Below are 17928 nucleotides of genomic sequence, written 5' to 3' on the forward strand. Positions count from 1 at the left end.
CAGAGATGGTTGTTCTTCTGGAAGGCTCTCCTCTCTCCACAGAGAAATGCTGGAGCTCACTCAGAGTGACCATCAGGTTCTTGGTCACCTACCTGACTAAGACCCTTCTCCCCCAATTGCTCAATTTGGCCGTGCGGCCCGCTCTAGGAAGAGTCCTGGTGGTTCCAAACTTTTTCCATTTAAGCATGATGGAGGCCACTGTGCTCATTGGGACCTTCAATGCTGCAGATTTTTTTCTGTACCCTTTCCCGGTGGACTTCAATCAAGTTGTAGAAACATCTAAGGATGATTGGTGGAAACAGGATGCACCTGAGCTCAATTTTGAGTGTCATGGCAAAGGCTGTGAATACTTATGTACATGTGATTTTTTTTATTATTTAATAATATCTAAAATTTACTTAATAATATCTAAAATTATCCAAAATAAACATTTCACATTGTCATTATGGGGTATTGTTTGTAGAATTTTGAGGAAAATAATGTGAAAAAAGTGAAGCGCTGTGAATACTTTCCGGATGCACTGTATAAGATGAACATTCATCAATGAAAGCTTCATTTCTGACTCAAAAGAATTTTGATAAAATCTCCATTATATATCTGTCATTTCCCTACAATTTTAAGCTGGTTCATTTTGAAGCCTATAATTGGTGTTCACACAAAAACTATCAAACTGACATTTTCTCTGCAATGCCTTTATAATTTGCCTGATTTGCCCTAAAATAATATACTGTTATAAACACCATTAAGATATAATCATGCTATTTTTTATTTTTTTTTTCAAAGAAATGTTTGAATGATATTCTCTGAGGCGTACTACAATAACAAATGCACATCCATTTCTCTGTCTGGAGTTCAGCGGTTTGAGAATAAAATACTGATGGGCGAGAGCTACATCAGCAACAATAAATTCATTCATCAAGAATAGATTGTCAAGGTGCAATCCGGGGTCACGATCAGAACGTTACTCTGAATGATAATGTTTAAAAAGACATACAACCACGCATGGCATTTTTATTAGGAAGAGCCAAGAGTCCACATGAACTACACCAATAATGACTTAGCGAAGTGATGGTTAACTCATTCAACTCTGAACTTGTGAATCAATGACTATATATTGGAGTTTAAGCAGCCTTCTCAAACATGAAGGAGTGCTAATGTTAGATAAGACCAATTTGCATACTTCTACAAAGTATGAAAAGTGCATGGTGTGCTGACTTTGTACGTTTGAATGAAGAAAGCCACTTTGCCCAAAAAGGAAGTACAGAATAATCCACCTGAATACTGTATGTTAAGCACCTTTGACCCTTTGACAAAACAAACAAAAGCATTGGTGAACCGTAAACGGCCTAAAATCTATGAGCTCATCTGAATATCTGCAGTTTTCTTGAGGTTTGATGTGCAAATTTTACAAAATGTTACAAACTATATTGTTTTTTTGACTTTTGCTGTCCTATTTCCATAATATAATTAAAGGTAATTGTGGTAATGAAGCTGAAATTGCTGGAGCCGTTTAACAATTTAAATTTCAATCAAGTTTTCTGCTTTATAGCCTTTCCTACATTTCAACAATCCACACAAAGCCTGTGTTCATTTTGCTTAATTTAAGTCTCATTCTTACATTTGTCCATTTATTGATAGCTTTGTAAGTACAAATAGGCATATTTATATGACAGAGATGGTACATTTTAACATCTATTTATTTTAAGATCTATTCAGTGAACATAGCTCTGCAATCATAAACCTTACAAGCGAGTGCTTTTGCTCATATTTGAAATCTTTATTAAAATTCAGAAAAGGCCAAAAAAGGGCAATGATAACAGACCATAGAAGAGCCAGACTGACGTGACTTTGCTAAACAACAGCAATTGGTGTCCACGGCAATGGTGACTGATAGGCCTGTACTGAAGTTAATTTATTTACACCGTTGTTAATCTCATTAGTGCGTTTCTTTCCTTAGAGGTCTTTCATTAGACTGCTGAAAGTTAATTAATGACTCACTCCTACACGGCTCGCAAAAGGCATTTTCTTACTTCTCTAAATAACAAATACAAAGGATCCCCTTCATTATGAATGAATGCTCTCACAAAACGCTTTACACTTCCAACAAACGGCTCCTCATGCACCTTGAACAGAGTTGACGAACTCTAAATTTGATTCCAAATTCAGCATTACAGAATTTTTTCATACATGCCTAACAAAGGATTAGGAATCTGAAACCTTTGCACAAATGTTTAATTCCATCAAAGCTAAAATATAAGTTTTTTTTTTTTTTCCTAGACACCTGACTATTTTTCTTTCAAACAGCTCAGAATATTTTAAGTGGAAGGGAAAAGTCATGCATTAGCCTTGAACTGAGATTCAGTGCCAAAAGTAAACACTAAGCATTATAAATAGTCTGTTAAATACCCTGTAAGATGCAACAGGTTTTAAAGAAAAATATGATATTATGATCTTAAAGTACAGTGTTTTGTTTTTTTTGTTTTTTTGGCTGTTGTTCAAAATTGATACAAGATTTATATAAAAAGAACTGGCAAAAGACATTTTTGGGTTAAAAATCTAATCGTTGTAAAAAGCCTTAGGGGTTTAAGTATATCACATCTTACATAAATTCAGTCCAATTATTTGTACTCCATGTATTCAAACATCACATATTATTCTTAAAAAAAACAAACAAAACAAAAAAACCTAATGATTAAAGGGTTAGTTAACCCAAAAATGAAAATTCTGTCATTAATTACCCACCATCATGCCGTTCCACACCCGTAAGACCTTCGTTCATCTTCAGAACACAAATGAAGATATTTTTGATAAACTCTGATGGTTTAGTGAGGCCTGCATTGCCAGCAAGATAATTAACACTTTCAGATGCCCAGAAAGCTTAGAAGCTTTACAAATCTTTTGTTTCGAATCAGTGGTTCGGAGCGTAATGAATCACTGATTCGAAACAAAAGATTCGTAAAGCTTCAAAGCTTCATGAAGCAGTGTTTTGAAATCGCTCATCACTATATATTGTTGAATAAAGTCGTTATTTTGTTTTTTGGGCACACAAAAGTATTCTCGTCGCTTCATAACATTAAGGTTGAATCACTGTAGTCACATGAACTGTTTTAAATACGTCTTTAGTAGCTTTCTGGGTATCTGAAAGTGTTAATTATCTTGTGGGCTATGCAGGCCTTACTGAGCCATCAGATTTAATGAAAAATATCTTAAATTGTGCACAGATCATTATTTATAATAAATACTGCAATATTCCAAGAATTGTTCATTTTGATTTCAGTGTGACCTTAAGATATGGACATATTCCCAACTCCCAAAAAAACAAACAAAAAACCCCACACCATTGGTGCATATCTCACTAGGTTTTTTCTCATAAATAAAAAGGAATACACATTGAATACCTAGTAAAATTCCCTGGATGTCAACATCCCTGCCCCGCATAAGTAATACAACAAGTTCTGGTGAGTATCAGATGAATCATGGGTGACTCAAAGTGCATCAGTACCAGCAGTAATGACCTGACGGCTGTGCACTGACCCATGGACACGGACAGAAAAGCCGATACTAATGTGAAAATGGGCCGTTTTGGGCCGCTTCCCTGGGTTTCCATTCATTTAAACTGACACCACCTAGACGAGCGCCAGCGAGTCAATCTTTTTGAACAGATTAAACAGAATTATCGGAAATGTAGGCAATTAATGCGCAGGTTGTTTCCAGGCAACCATCTCTTAAGGCTCTCACCCATCAGACAGTGATAATCTGAAAAGGCCAAAGGTGGGTGAAATTATTAACACAATCAGCATCGCATGCTAATGCATGCCGTGAGCCCGATAAATTTGATGGGTTCAGCGGCACATCAGACTCACAGGGCTCCTCAAAAATTATTTCCATTAACAGAATTGAGAGGATGCATGTTTATTGCCCATCATTTTGTATATTTGTGTGATGATGCCCTCTGGTGCACACTTGTTTTTATTGCTCATTCACAGCACTGGGGTTTTCAAAATGTATTTTGAAAATGTTTGAGGCTTGAAGGGGAAAACACCAAGCAAAACAACTATTTTTAAACTCTTTTTGTATTGTAAACAGAAGATGGCCTTGCTTTGTCAATATTGGACTCAACTAGATGACTAAAGATTAGTGCTTATGGTGGCACTGTTAAAGGGATAGCTCAATGGAAAAATTGGGTAAAAATGTACTCAAATTCACACTGATCCAAACCTGTATGACTTAAAGGGTTAGTTCACCTAAAAATGAAAATTATGGCATTAAACTACTACATCTAGTACTTTGTATGGCCTCCATGATTTTTAATGACAGCACCAAGTCTTCTAGGCATGGAATGAACAAGTTGGCGACATTTTACAACATCTATCTTTTTCCATTCTTCAAGAATGACCTCTTTTAGAGACTGGATGCTGGATGGAGAGTGATGCTCAACTTGTCTCTTCAGAATTCCCCATAGGTGTTCGACTGGGTTCAGATCAGGAACCACTGAATCACTTTCACCCTGTTCTTCTTCAGAAATCCAACAGTGGCCTTAGATGTGTTTAGGATCATTGTCATGTTGGAAAAGCACTCATGCAGCCCCACATAAGGACACTGACACCACCATGTTTCACTGTAGGCACCATGCATTTTTCTTTGTATTCCTCACCTTTGCAACGCCATACAGTTTTGAAGCCATCAGTTCCAACAACATTTATCTTGGTCTCATCACTCCAGAGTATAGAGTCCCAGTAGTCTTCATCTGTCAACATGGGCCCTGGCAAATTCTAGGTGGGCTTTTTTGTGCCTGGGCTTTAAGAGAGGCTTCTTTCATCGACGGCACCCATGCATGCCATTTCTCTGCAGTGTATGCTGTATTGTGTCACGGGAAATAGTCACCTCAGTTTGGCTTTCTACTTCTTTAGATAACTGCAGTGAACTTGCATGCCGATTTTCTTCATCCCTTCTCATCAGAAGATGCTCCTGTCGAGGTGTTAACTTCCGTGGACGACCTGGACGTCTCTGTGAGATGGTTGCAGTTCCATCTTTTTTAAATTTTTGTACCACTTTTGCTACAGTATTCTGACTGATAAATGAAGCTTTGCTGATCTTCTTGTAGCCTTCACCTTTCTGGTGTAAAGAAGTTATTTTCTTTCTCAGGTCTTGTGGCATTTCTCTTCCATGTGGTGCCATTGCTGACAGCATGAAATGGGTTTTAACACCCTTTTATAGTCGACTGTCTGCTGGACACCTGTGTAATGAATAATTAGACTCACCTGTGGTTGAATTCTTGTTAAATTAGACATTTGTGGTCTAAAATGTAGCTTTGCTCCAGAATCTTTCAGTGGGGTGTACTCATTTTTGCATCACCCCAATTTGAGTAAAACTGCAAATTGTGTTCTCTAAGTTATATTATTAACCTTACTTTCATGTTATAAGACAAGATAAACAGATGTTATATTAAACTTAGTGTTGCCAACATTTTGGAAATTGTTTTTGTGTTCATTGAGATATTGTTTAAAATGTTACTTTTCAAAGAGTGGTGTACTCATTTACGCTGAGCACTGTATATAAAATACAGCGCACAATAGTATGCAGTACTTGTATTGAATCTTTCATTCTTTTGTAAGTCTGAATGCTCTGGTTTGCTTGTATTGTCTGAGAAAGCATTCAAATATCTCCTTTTGCGTTTCTCAGAAGAAAGAAAATCATAGGTTTGGAGCAACATGACGGTGAATAAATGATGACAGGTTTCAATGACACTCGCTTTATGAACAAGGATCTTTCTAGGATGTAATACAGTACTGCAGGGATGACATCAAAACCTAGAAGACTAACTCGGCCCTGGTTCCCTCAAGAATTTCCTATGGGGTTTTTCAATTTATAAGTAAAATAAGGTCTATGGTAAACATAACTTGACGATACTCGAACGTTTTGTTTTACAGTGTAAACTGCACACACTCACACCCCAAACTCTTATCTAGTTACTTGTTGTAGAGAAAAACATTCAAGTATCATCAAGTTATGTTTAACACAGACCTTATTTTACTTATCAATTGAAAGAACCCATTATAAAACCCCATAGGAAAATCTCGAGGAAACCAGCGGCGAATTAGTCTTCAGAGTTTTGACATCATCCCTGCAGCATTTTATGGCCTCACCTGCCTGTAACACTACACAACAAGCTGGTATAAACTGTACAAGGATTTAAAAAATTGATAATACTGTACTCACTGTTCCACTGAGCATATCTCTTCACTCCAGGTCACTTCCAGACTGCCTGTCCTGTATTAGAGGTTGCTTTGGGCAAGAAAGCATCTGCTAAATAACAAATAACTTTTATAAAAACAAATAAATTACAAATATTGTACGAAACACACAGACATCATATTCACAGCATATTACACATTATTACACATTCAGTGGGGTTCAAAGTTTCAAGACCACTATTAAATACACTTCTGTTTCGCATTTTTCTATTTTGATACAAATGATTTCCATTACGAATTTTTACAATTTTTTTTTTTTTTTTTTAATTAACCTTAACTTTAATTCAAATCACAAATGTTCAATTTTGGCCCAATACCATACATTCATTCAAATAGAGAATAATTTGATGTCATGTTAAACAGGTAAGGCATGTTAAAACTCTCACACACACACACACACACACACACACACACACCCGCACTGTCTCTAAAAACTCACTTTATTAAATGAGTTCAATTTATTCTGACAAGCTCTCCATTCGTCTCTCTTTGTCTCAGGACACAATTCCCCTGGGCCAGAACATTGAGGCAGAAAGTTCCAACAATTACCCCCCCCCATAAAACAAAACCCAAAAGAAAAAAAAAAAGGGGGGGGGGGGGGTAATAACAGGCTAATGTTTGGCTTAAGGCAGAGACGAGGGGGAGGGCAGGATTACAGGAGCAATGAAGAGGAAGAGACTTTGCAGGCTGGTCTCAATTCATTTAACAAGCCTTAAAGGGGAGGAAAATAAACTTCAAAGCCAAATACACATTTGTATATAAAAAAAATTCACATTTCTAAGAGCACACATACATGTTGCTGTGGGCTTGATTCACAGATGTCAGATTAAAGAATAAACACATTCCACTGTCTTTGAGGCTTCAAGCCAGATTGGCAAAACCGCCACAAAGAGCTGCAATATTTCAAGCAGCTGATTCACTTCAGAGACTGTCCTTTTCATGAACAAACAGACCGTATGAGCATTAATTCCAGTGCACCTTTACAAAAATGTGCTCAAATTGCCAAGTAGAGAACAAAGGATGACCATGTTGGACATGAAGCTTAAATTTGACTCCATTTCCCTCCCAAATCAAGTGCTGAGCTTATGAACTGACATACAGTACTCTGATAAGGGTTAACATTTCACAAAAAAGTGAAACTTTCAGCCCCAACATTACATTACAAAGCAATAAATACTGTAAATGACAAACAAAATGAACGCTGCCTTCTTCAAATCTAAGAGAAGACGGCCCAAGAGAGATAAAGGGAGAGAAAGACAAACAAAAACACAAAAGTGGTACAGTGTTGATATTTACATCCTGCACAGAGCTTAAAAAACAAAGTATATTTACATACAGATGGGTGGAGCAAAACTGGTCAACACACACCCACTGAACATAAAAAAAAAATGAAACAGAACAGGAGAATAGCATGAACATCACAGAAAGGTGGAAGATAGGCCATTGAGGGCCTCAGAACAGGGTTTATTGAGAAGCTAACAGATCTGTTCTCAAGAAAAGAAAAGATTTCAGTCATTTTGGACAGTTTGCGGATCGATACGATTGACTGAGACCATTGACGTTACGATTCTCAACTCGTGTGGAGATTTCACAAACATTTTATAGAACTGTTCTACCACAAAGGCCTTTAATAAGAGTAGCTTAATTTATCAGAAAAATGATGTTGATTGAAAACGTACTGAAACACTCAATTACGACGCAAGGTTCAGTCTACAGACCTGACGTCATTCGAAAATGACTTTGAACGGATGAAGAATCTGTAATCTCACAAGAATAAATTAAGCCTAGACCTGGAGCATCATTAAAAGTTAATGATAATGCCCAGGAACATAAAGTCACTTCAGTACAACAATATTAATATGCTATTGTCTTGCATACGTCTTTAAATCATTCTTTCCCTTCTTTATGGTCAACAAGAACATTTAACAATTTCCCAACCAGCTCTTCTTCGCTGTGCCTTTGTTCCACAGGGGAAAAGACTAGTCCATCCGATTCGCCATGTGAAAACAACAAATATATTTACTGGAAGTTAAAAGTAAGATATTAAAATAACTGTATAAAACCACGACATTTAGTCCCGCCCATTTTCATTTACAACAAGATACATCATTTACCGTGACTGCTCGTTCCCTGCGAAATGTATTATACCTAAGATAGGGAGACTGAGAGGGATGAGTGAGCGTTAGCTAAACAAATCAAGGTAAAACATCCACTGTAAATGTCGATTTAAATAAATTAAGATAAAAATTAGACAGAGGACCTGCCCCTAGCCACTGAACCAATCGCATTTGACCTCCAAAGCACGTGCGGTGTTGCGTTATGGATGCGCGTGAGCTTTGCTACGGGCCTATGCAGCCGTTCGGAGCACTCTCGATATTGACTACCTCTATTATCTGAAGCAAATATTAGCGGTGTAACTCTGTTTGTTGTTGTTTGTTTCATGTACATGGCAGAGTGTCGGTGTGTGTGTGTGTGTACAGTATGTTTCTCGGTAGACAGTCAGCAAACATCAGGCTTTCCAGACCGCCGTGCAGTCGCTGGTAATTCTGAAACGCGTGACACCTGAATCAGTCTGTAAATGTGTGAATTAGAGCTATAGGGAGGAGGAGCCGTGTATGAGGTAAAGAGGGTGTAAGACTGTGTATGTGTTTGTCAGAGGGAGGGATGTGCGCTGTGGTGGCTCAGATGCTGTGGTGTGTGAGCTTGTTTTTTTTTGAGTCACGGCCTCAGGTGCTGTTGGTGAGAGTAGATCCAGGCTGTACAGGACCTTCAGAGCCATCTGACAGAGAAGAGAGAGGACAAAACAAAAAGAGTTTGAAAAATAAAATTTGTCAGCGTGATCAGCAAACGATGGAAGCTTGTCTGGACTTCTCACAATTCTGACTTTTTTTGAGTGATATAAACTCACAATTGCGAGTTATAAATTGGGTGTTATAAATTCGTAATTGTGTTATAAGGTCAGAATTGTGAGATATAAACTCGCAATTCTGACTTTTTTCCTTAAACTTGCGAGTTTATATCTCTCAATTCTGACTTTATAACATGCAACTGCAAGTTATAAACTCACAATTGCGAGTTATAAAGTCAGAATTGTGAGATATAAAAAATTCTGTCTTCTTTTCCTCAGAATTGGACTTTCTGACTAGCAAATGCGAGTTTATATCTCACAATTCCGAGAAAATAAGTCAGAATTGCGAGATATAAACTCGCAATTGCGAGAAAATAGCCAATATTTGCTAGTTCATATCCCGCAATTTTGAGTTTATAACGTGCAATTCTGACTTTATTTCTCACAATTGTAAGTTTATATCTCGCCATTCTGACATTATAACTCGCAACTGCGAGTTTATATCTCGCAATTCTGAGAAAAGAAGTCCGAATTGTGATATAAAAGTCACAATTACCTTTTTTATTTAGTGGTGGAAACAAGCTTCCATAGCAAAGACATAGCTCCATACTCACACACAAAATACATTCAAGAACCTTTTAAAAGTCTGGGGTCAGTAAGATTTAAAAAAAAAAAAAAAAAAAAAAAATAATGCTTGCATTTAGCAAGGCCACAAACATTGATCACAAGTCATAGAAAAGACATTTATAATGTTACAAAATATTCCTATTTCAAATAAATGCTGTTCTTTTGAACTTTCTATTCATCAAAGAATCCTAAAAAATGTTTAAGCATTTAACATTGACAATAATAATAAAAATATTTCTTGAGCACCAAATCAGCATATTAGAATTAGAATATTAAACATACTAATGAATGAGTAATGGCTGCTGAAAATTCAGCTTTGCCATCACAAGAATAAATTACGGTTTATTAAACTGTTATTTTAAACTGTAAAAATATTTCAAAATATTTCTATTTTACAGTATATTTGATCACATAAATGTAGCCTCAGCAAGCATAAGAGACTTTAAAATATATTTATACACCAACCCCAAAACTTTTGAATGATAGTGTAACACAATGGTTCCCAAACTTTTTCTGCCAGGTCCCCGTTTTGTAGATAAAACTATTTAAGCCCCTCACCAACATTCACCTACATAAAGACACCCTCATACATGACCTTGCTTGCAAAATCCTATAGGATTTATTTGAAACATTGTAACTATAACAGTAAAACAAAATCAAGGACACGACAAAAACGTTGCAAATACATTTGTCCTTTTGTGTCAGAGGTTGCAATAGAATGGGTTTACTTGTTTACTGTTGGGAATTTGTTGTTGCGTTGAGCCGCTGGCACTGGCTTTCTTTCACAATCTTGCCTAGTGCAGAATGATGCATGCACCATTCATTTATAATTTTGCATGGCTCCCTGCAATATTCAATTCTGATTCTTCAATCATGCTATCTAGCGGTTTGTTACTGCATGACAACAACCACTACAATAGATAACAGACCGCTCAATTGGGTACTGCGAGTCATTTTGAGGTAATAAAATATGTCAAATTAATATTTTGCGTTCAATTATTTACTTATGTGGCAAGTAGACACATAATATGCAAGATAATTTTGCAGTGCGATCTTGTAACTCCAGGCCCTCCAGTTTGAGAACCACTGGTGTAACAGGAGTTAAAGGATTAGTTCACTTTAAAATGAAAATTACCCCAAGCTTTACTCACCCTCAAGCCATCCTAGGTGTATATGACTTTTTTTCTTTCTGATGAACACAGTCATAGATATATTAATAAATATCCTGAAGCATCCAAGCTTTATAATGGCAGTGAATGGAACCAATGAGTATGAAGCTCAAGAAAGTGTCTCCATCCACATCCATCCATCATAAACTTACTCCACACGGCTCCAGGGGGTTAATAAAGGCCTTCTGAAGTGAAGCGATGCATTTGTGTTTACAACAAGTAAAATGTCTAGCTTCCGCCAGACCACCTTCCATATTTAACTTACGAAGAAAGTGTAACTGACGGTCTTTATTAACCCCCCGGAGCCGTGTGGAGTTTGTTTATAATGGATGGATGCACATTCTTGATATTCATACTCGTTGGTCCATTCACTACCATTATAAAGCCTGGACGCATCAGGATATTTATTAATAGAACTCTGATTGTGTTCATCAGAAAGAAGAAAGTCATATACACCTAGGATGGCTTGAGGGTGAGTAAAGCTTAGGTAATAATTAATTAGGTAAAGGGTAATTTTCATTTTAAAGTGAACTAATCCTTTAAATGCATTGTGAAGGCATTACTACACCAGGAAAGTAATTTCAGAAGAAAATTATTGTCCATGAAAGATAATGAATGAAAGCATTTTCCTCATTAGAAAAAAGCACTGATGAATCATGCACAATAAAACAACAGGAAGACTTTATTAACATCAAATTTTGATTTAACTTGGTCTCAAACCAGACCATCACTGAGAAGAATAACAGCATTACCGTTGGAGGATGCTACGGTTTGTGCACAGGCATGAGGTGGAATGAGAATGGAATTGAGCTGGGGCTGAATCATCAGCTCTGAAATAAAGAGAAACACATTCTGTTGACATCTCTAAGAGGAACAAACAACTCAGCAAACATATCAAATGCTCTTTTAAGAACAGAAAAGATTAACACATACTATCCCATAAAATGGGCAAGCACTGGATCACTAAGCAATACCGAAGAAAACTAAACCACCAAATCCAAGATAAGCAACAGGATAATTTTGAAGGGGCTGAGCAAAGTGCAGCTAGTCTCCTCTCAATCGCTTTTGTAGCATTTAATTATGTTAGACAAGGTTTCTTGCATCAAACGTAGCTGTAATTTAGCTTTGCATGACCATTTGCTGCCCTCTCTCTAACCCTTAAAATTAAAGGAATAGTTCATTCATAAATCAAAATGATGTCATAATTTATCTTTTCAAATCTGTATTACTTATTTCTTCGGTGGATCACAAAAAACAGATTTGTACTGGCCGCTCTTGTCCATGCAATTAATTTCCATAGGGAATTAAGCTTTCAAGCTTCAAAAAGGACATAAAAGTATCAACGATTCCGTATGAAGTTTTCTGGTCATATAATATAGTTGAGTGAGGGAAAGACTTAAAATTTAAATCATTATTTACTGATAAACTTGTCCAGCTTCTCCAGTTCTGCACAAAGCATGCCATACATGGCATCATGGACACAAACATGATGGTGAGTAAACAATGACAGAGAACTTCTCCTTTGTATTTTAATACACTACACAGCAAAATCACCAGAGTTAAAACAACTCTGATCGGAGTACATATGGTCCCTCTCTAAATAGTGTTAAAGTAACACTGAAGCAGAGTTAAAGTTAATGGTATAATTAAGCGATTAATTAAGTGATGAATGCGCATTATTGATGAACACCTGCTGTTAACAAGCTGAATCACTGAAGAAAAGATAATCCTCCTCTGCTGAGATCTTGAGAGATATAATGTCTTTTATCTTCAGGTGATTTCACCTAAGACTGTGGCTGAAGTCAGTTGTAGTTCTTGCATTTCTCTTTTCTTCATTGATTCTGCTTGTTAACAGCAGGTGTTCATCACTCACGCTCAATCATCACTTAATTAATTGCTTATCTCATTAACTTTAACTCTGCTTCAGTGTTACTTTAACACTATTTAGAGAGGGACCAAATGTACTCTGAGCAGAGTTGATTTAACTCTGATTTTGCTGTGTACCAGTGTTTCCCATATGTTAACTAGACTGTGGCGGCCCGCCACATTCTAACTTGTCCCGCAACAGTCTCAAAGTAGGCCTGTCATGATATTTAAATAACCGATTGATAATTGCGCTCTTTTATACGGCAAAAAATTGGAGTCATAGAGCAAAAGAAATAGACTAGCACCAATTAAGTTTTCGTGTACTATATTCAAAGTCATCCCTCCGCTGCAGCTGTCAATCATTCTCTGGTTAGTACATAAACGTCGCGTCGTGTTCGGTAACGACAGTCAGACAGACAGACAGTCAGACTACTCCTATTATAATACTTGATATGTAGATAAAGGTCTGTGGATTTGCATAAAATGACTGTATCTTGCTGGAGTTTATTGCCTTTTCTGAACGATGTCATACTGGCTACAGGGTTTCTGTTAGATCGCACAACACAAGGACTATGAAATGGCGTTACACGCACAATAACTGGAATTTAAAAGTCAAAAGAAACATACGATCAATAAACTGTTAGATGCAGATATACACAGGAATTCTCTTTGTGCCATTAACTTTTCAATGCGCTGCGCAACTGCAAGTTGTAACTCCATATTGCTTCAAGCACATCATTCTGCACCCAGGATGCGCATAAGCGGTTTGTGCTGCGGTTTTGAAGCGTTTCATATTATCATGGTTTTGCACACTGAAATATTATTAATAGCCTATTTTGTTCTGTCGTATCTATCATATCTTGTTGTCCCATTAAAAAGCTGCACAATACATTTAAAATAAACATTTTAATCAAATTAAAATATAATCTAATTAATCTAATTACAAATAATATAAATAGTTTTTTTTTATTTCATAAGAATGCAAATAGTAATTTTAAACCTTTTATTAACATATTTAAATTTTATAAAATTACTGTGCAAAGTTTTTTTTTTCAAGAATTAGGCTAGCATACGTTTTGCTGCTGAATTATATAGTTATTTATTTATTTATTTTTGGTCAGCTTATGATTATATATTTTTAGTCATTTGTTGTTATTCTCTAATGTAGTTGTGTGTTTAGTGCATTCTGGATTGTGTTTAACAAATCAAAGAGTGACCATTAGTTCCACAAATAATAGATACAGGCCCCCACTAATTTTTCTAGAAACAAATTATTTCAACAAAGGTAACCTCTTTTGCTACATATTTTTTTAATGGTTTAAATGTGTACTCTACATGTTTGACCACATATGAACTATCATTTAGCCTACTATATGTTGTGTACGTGACTAATGTGCCCTACCATCACCAATAAATAAATTTACTATTAGAGCACAAAATTGTTTACAAGATAACAAATTTCTTCATTGATCTAATCACTTAAATTTTGGTCTCAGAATGCACCAGATTTATGCATTTATATTTAAAATAGGGCTGCACGATTAATTGCACGAGATTGTCATGCGTGTCTCATCAGTAAAGCCGGTTCTGTGATTAGCGGTAAATGTCCATCACCTGCTTTCAAATGGAGCGGCACTTAATATACAGAGCCGTAGTTCGCGGACAAGCTACGCAATATCGTGTTCATAATCGCAGATGAATCGCTTTCGATTACGATATTGCGTAGCTTGTCCGCGAACTACGGCTCTGTATATTAAGTGCCACTCCATTTGAAAGCAGGTGATGGACATTTACCGCTAATCACAGAACCGGCTTTACTGACGAGACACGCATGACAAAAGCATGCGATTAATCGTGCAGCCCTAATTTAAAATGTACAAAATTTTCCCCTAGAGGGACCACCCACCACAGTCTCACAAAATCCTGTGGGAAACACTGCACTACCATTCAAAAGTTTGGGGTCAGTAGAATTTTATAATGGTTTTAAAAGAATTCTCTAATGCTAACCAAAGCTGCATTAGTTTGATCAAATGTAAAAACAGTAAAATTGTCAACATGACACATGGATCGTATGATCCTTCAGAAATCATTCTAATATGCTGATTTGATGCTCAAGAAACATTGATAATAAGTAATGTTGAAAACAGTTGTGCTACTTAGAATTTTGTAGAAACAGCAATACTTTTTTCAAGATTCTCTGATGAATAGAAAGTTCAAGGGAACATTTGAATAATCTTTTGAATAATCTTTACTGTCACTTTTTATCATTAGGGCCCAAGCGAATTAAGCGCGCAGGGCCCTCTTGTTCTTCTAAGGATTATTAGGGCCCAAGCGAAAATTCGCGCAGGGCCCTCTTGTTCTTCTAAGGATTATTATTATTTTTTTTTTTTTTTTTTTTTTTTTTTTTTTCCGTCTTCCGGGGCTTTTTGGGGGCCTTAACATGCTCAAAAACTCTTGAAAATTGGCACACACATTGGAATCCGCGGCCATTAGGACGCCGGAGAGGCTGGTACCCGGGCGTGGCAGGGGGGCTCGACAGCGCCCCCTTGAAAAAAGTCTGAAAATTTGGTCCATATATTAAACACGCTTGCACGTATTAGTATGAAACTCAGTACACATATAGACCTCATCGGGCCGAACAACTTTCGTGCTCTAAGTTAAACACCACGCCAACAGGAAGTCAGCTATTAAGGGTTGTTTGAAAAACGCATGCTCTGGAATTTGATATACTCCTCCTAGACGATTAATCCGATCGCCACCAAACTCGGTCAGCATGAAGTCAAGACACTGATGATTAAAAATTGCCAGGGGATTTTTGATATCTCGAACGGTTTGGCCGTGGCGAGGCAACGAATTTATGGCGAGAAAAAGGAAACAGGAAATGTGTTATAACGTCTGCATACATATATTGATCTTTATGAAACTTCACGAGTGTGTTCGTTATAGGAGTCTGATCACATGGATGTGACTATTGTGAGTCAAAGTTATAGCGCCACCAACTGGCAGCAGGAAGTGTATCACTTTTTGAAATGTTTTGAGATCACCCTCTTATTTTTACCTGATTTGCTTCAAACTTCATCAGTGTAATGTCAATACACAGCAGATGTAGACCTATGACAGGATTTTTGATATTTGAAATATTGTTGCCATGGCAACAGGTCAAACTGTAATAATATTCTTGAGTGTTTTTGAGGCTCTTAACATGCTTCAAATTGCATGAAACTCGACACACACATCAATATTGTCAACCAGTAGACATGGACAAAGCCATAGAAATGGGCGTGGTGGAGGGGCTCAGTAGCGCCACCTTTTGACAAAAGTGGGGGGGTTAGTTTTTCCTACAATCACCAAACTCGGTACACATATTGTTCTCATCAAGCCGGACAATTTTCTAATTTACATTCATTAGCTCCGACCAACAGGAAGTCAGCTATTTTGGTTTGAATGTTAATTTTTTGAAAAAACAGGCTATGAATTTTATACTACTGCTCCTACAGGGTTTATCCAATTTACACCAAACTTTTTTTAACTTGTTGCTAACACATTGAAGTTGTTTAATTGCAAACGGATTTTGGATATCTCAAACGGTTTGGCCGTGGCGAGGCAACGAATTTATGGCAAGAAAAGGGAAACAAAGTGTTATAACTTCTGCATACATTAATTGATTTTGATGAAACTTCGGCTTAGTCTTCGTTGTACAAGGCTGATCACATGGATGTGACTATTGTGATTCAAAGTAATAGCGCCACCAACTGGAAGCAGAAAATGTGTCACTTTCAGCATACATTGAGATCACCCTCTTATTTTTACCTGATTTGCTTCAAAATTCATCAGAATAATGTTAAAACTTGGCACATGTAATCCTTTGAAAATGGGCAGGGAGGAGGGGCTCTATAGTGGCACCTTGTAGTGCAGTAAATGTGGAGTGAATTTGACATAGTCCTTTGATGTTTAACCGTTTTAAGTGCCTATTGCCCGCTGTGCACAGTTGCCCTGAAGCCACCGGGGTGGCGGTGCCACCGGGCTTGGGCCCGCCATCGCTGCTCGCAGCTATATTTTTTTTTTTTTTTTTTTTTTTTTTTTTTTTTCCGTCTTCCGGGGCTTTTTGGGGGCCTTAACATGCTCAAAAACTCTTGAAAATTGGCACACACATTGGAATCCGCGGCCATTAGGACGCCGGAGAGGCTGGTACCCGGGCGTGGCAGGGGGGCTCGACAGCGCCCCCTTGAAAAAAGTCAGAAAATTTGGTCCATATATTAAACAACGCTTGCACGTATTAGTATGAAACTCAGTACACATATAGACCTCATCGGGCCGAACAACTTTCGTGCTCTAAGTTAAACGCCACGCAAACAGGAAGTCAGCTATTAAGGGTTGTTTGAAAAACGCATGCTCTGGAATTTGATATACTCCTCCTAGACGATTAATCCGATCGCCACCAAACTCGGTCAGCATGAAGTCAAGACACTGATGATTAAAAATTGCCAGGGGATTTTTGATATCTCGAACGGTTTGGCCGTGGCGAGGCAACGAATTTATGGCGAGAAAAAGGAAACAGGAAATGTGTTATAACGTCTGCATACATATATTGATCTTTATGAAACTTCACGAGTGTGTTGCTTGTAGTAGGAGTCTGATCACATGGATGTGACTATTGTGAGTCAAAGTTATAGCGCCACCAACTGGCAGCAGGAAGTGTATCACTTTTTGAAATGTTTTGAGATCACCCTCTTATTTTTACCTGATTTGCTTCAAACTTCATCAGTGTAATGTCAATACACAGCAGATGTAGACCTATGACAGGATTTTTGATATTTGAAATATTGTTGCCATGGCAACAGGTCAAACTGTAATAATATTCTTGAGTGTTTTTTGAGGCTCTTAACATGCTTCAAATTGCATGAAACTCGACACACACATCAATATTGTCAACCAGTAGACATGGACAAAGCCATAGAAATGGGCGTGGTGGAGGGGCTCAGTAGCGCCACCTTTTGACAAAAGTGGGGGGTTAGTTTTTCCTACAATCACCAAACTCGGTACACATATTGTTCTCATCAAGCCGGACAATTTTCTAATTTACATTCATTAGCTCCGACCAACAGGAAGTCAGCTATTTTGGTTTGAATGTTAATTTTTTGAAAAAACAGGCTATGAATTTTAT

General features: G+C 37.2%; 1 long non-coding RNA gene across 1 annotated transcript; it reads right to left on the bottom strand.

Annotated features, from left to right (window-relative positions):
* Nucleotides 1–6676: 6676 nt before the first annotated feature.
* LOC125275806 lies at nucleotides 6677–12574 on the bottom strand. Its single transcript, XR_007186511.1, has 2 exons — nucleotides 11651–12574; nucleotides 6677–9033 (listed from the first exon to the last, which is right to left on the bottom strand). It is a non-coding gene; the product is annotated as an uncharacterized LOC125275806 (long non-coding RNA).
* Nucleotides 12575–17928: the final 5354 nt, after the last annotated feature.

Source organism: Megalobrama amblycephala, linkage group LG9 (assembly GCF_018812025.1).
Source record: "Megalobrama amblycephala isolate DHTTF-2021 linkage group LG9, ASM1881202v1, whole genome shotgun sequence".
In the NCBI taxonomy this organism is placed as follows: domain Eukaryota; kingdom Metazoa; phylum Chordata; class Actinopteri; order Cypriniformes; family Xenocyprididae; genus Megalobrama; species Megalobrama amblycephala.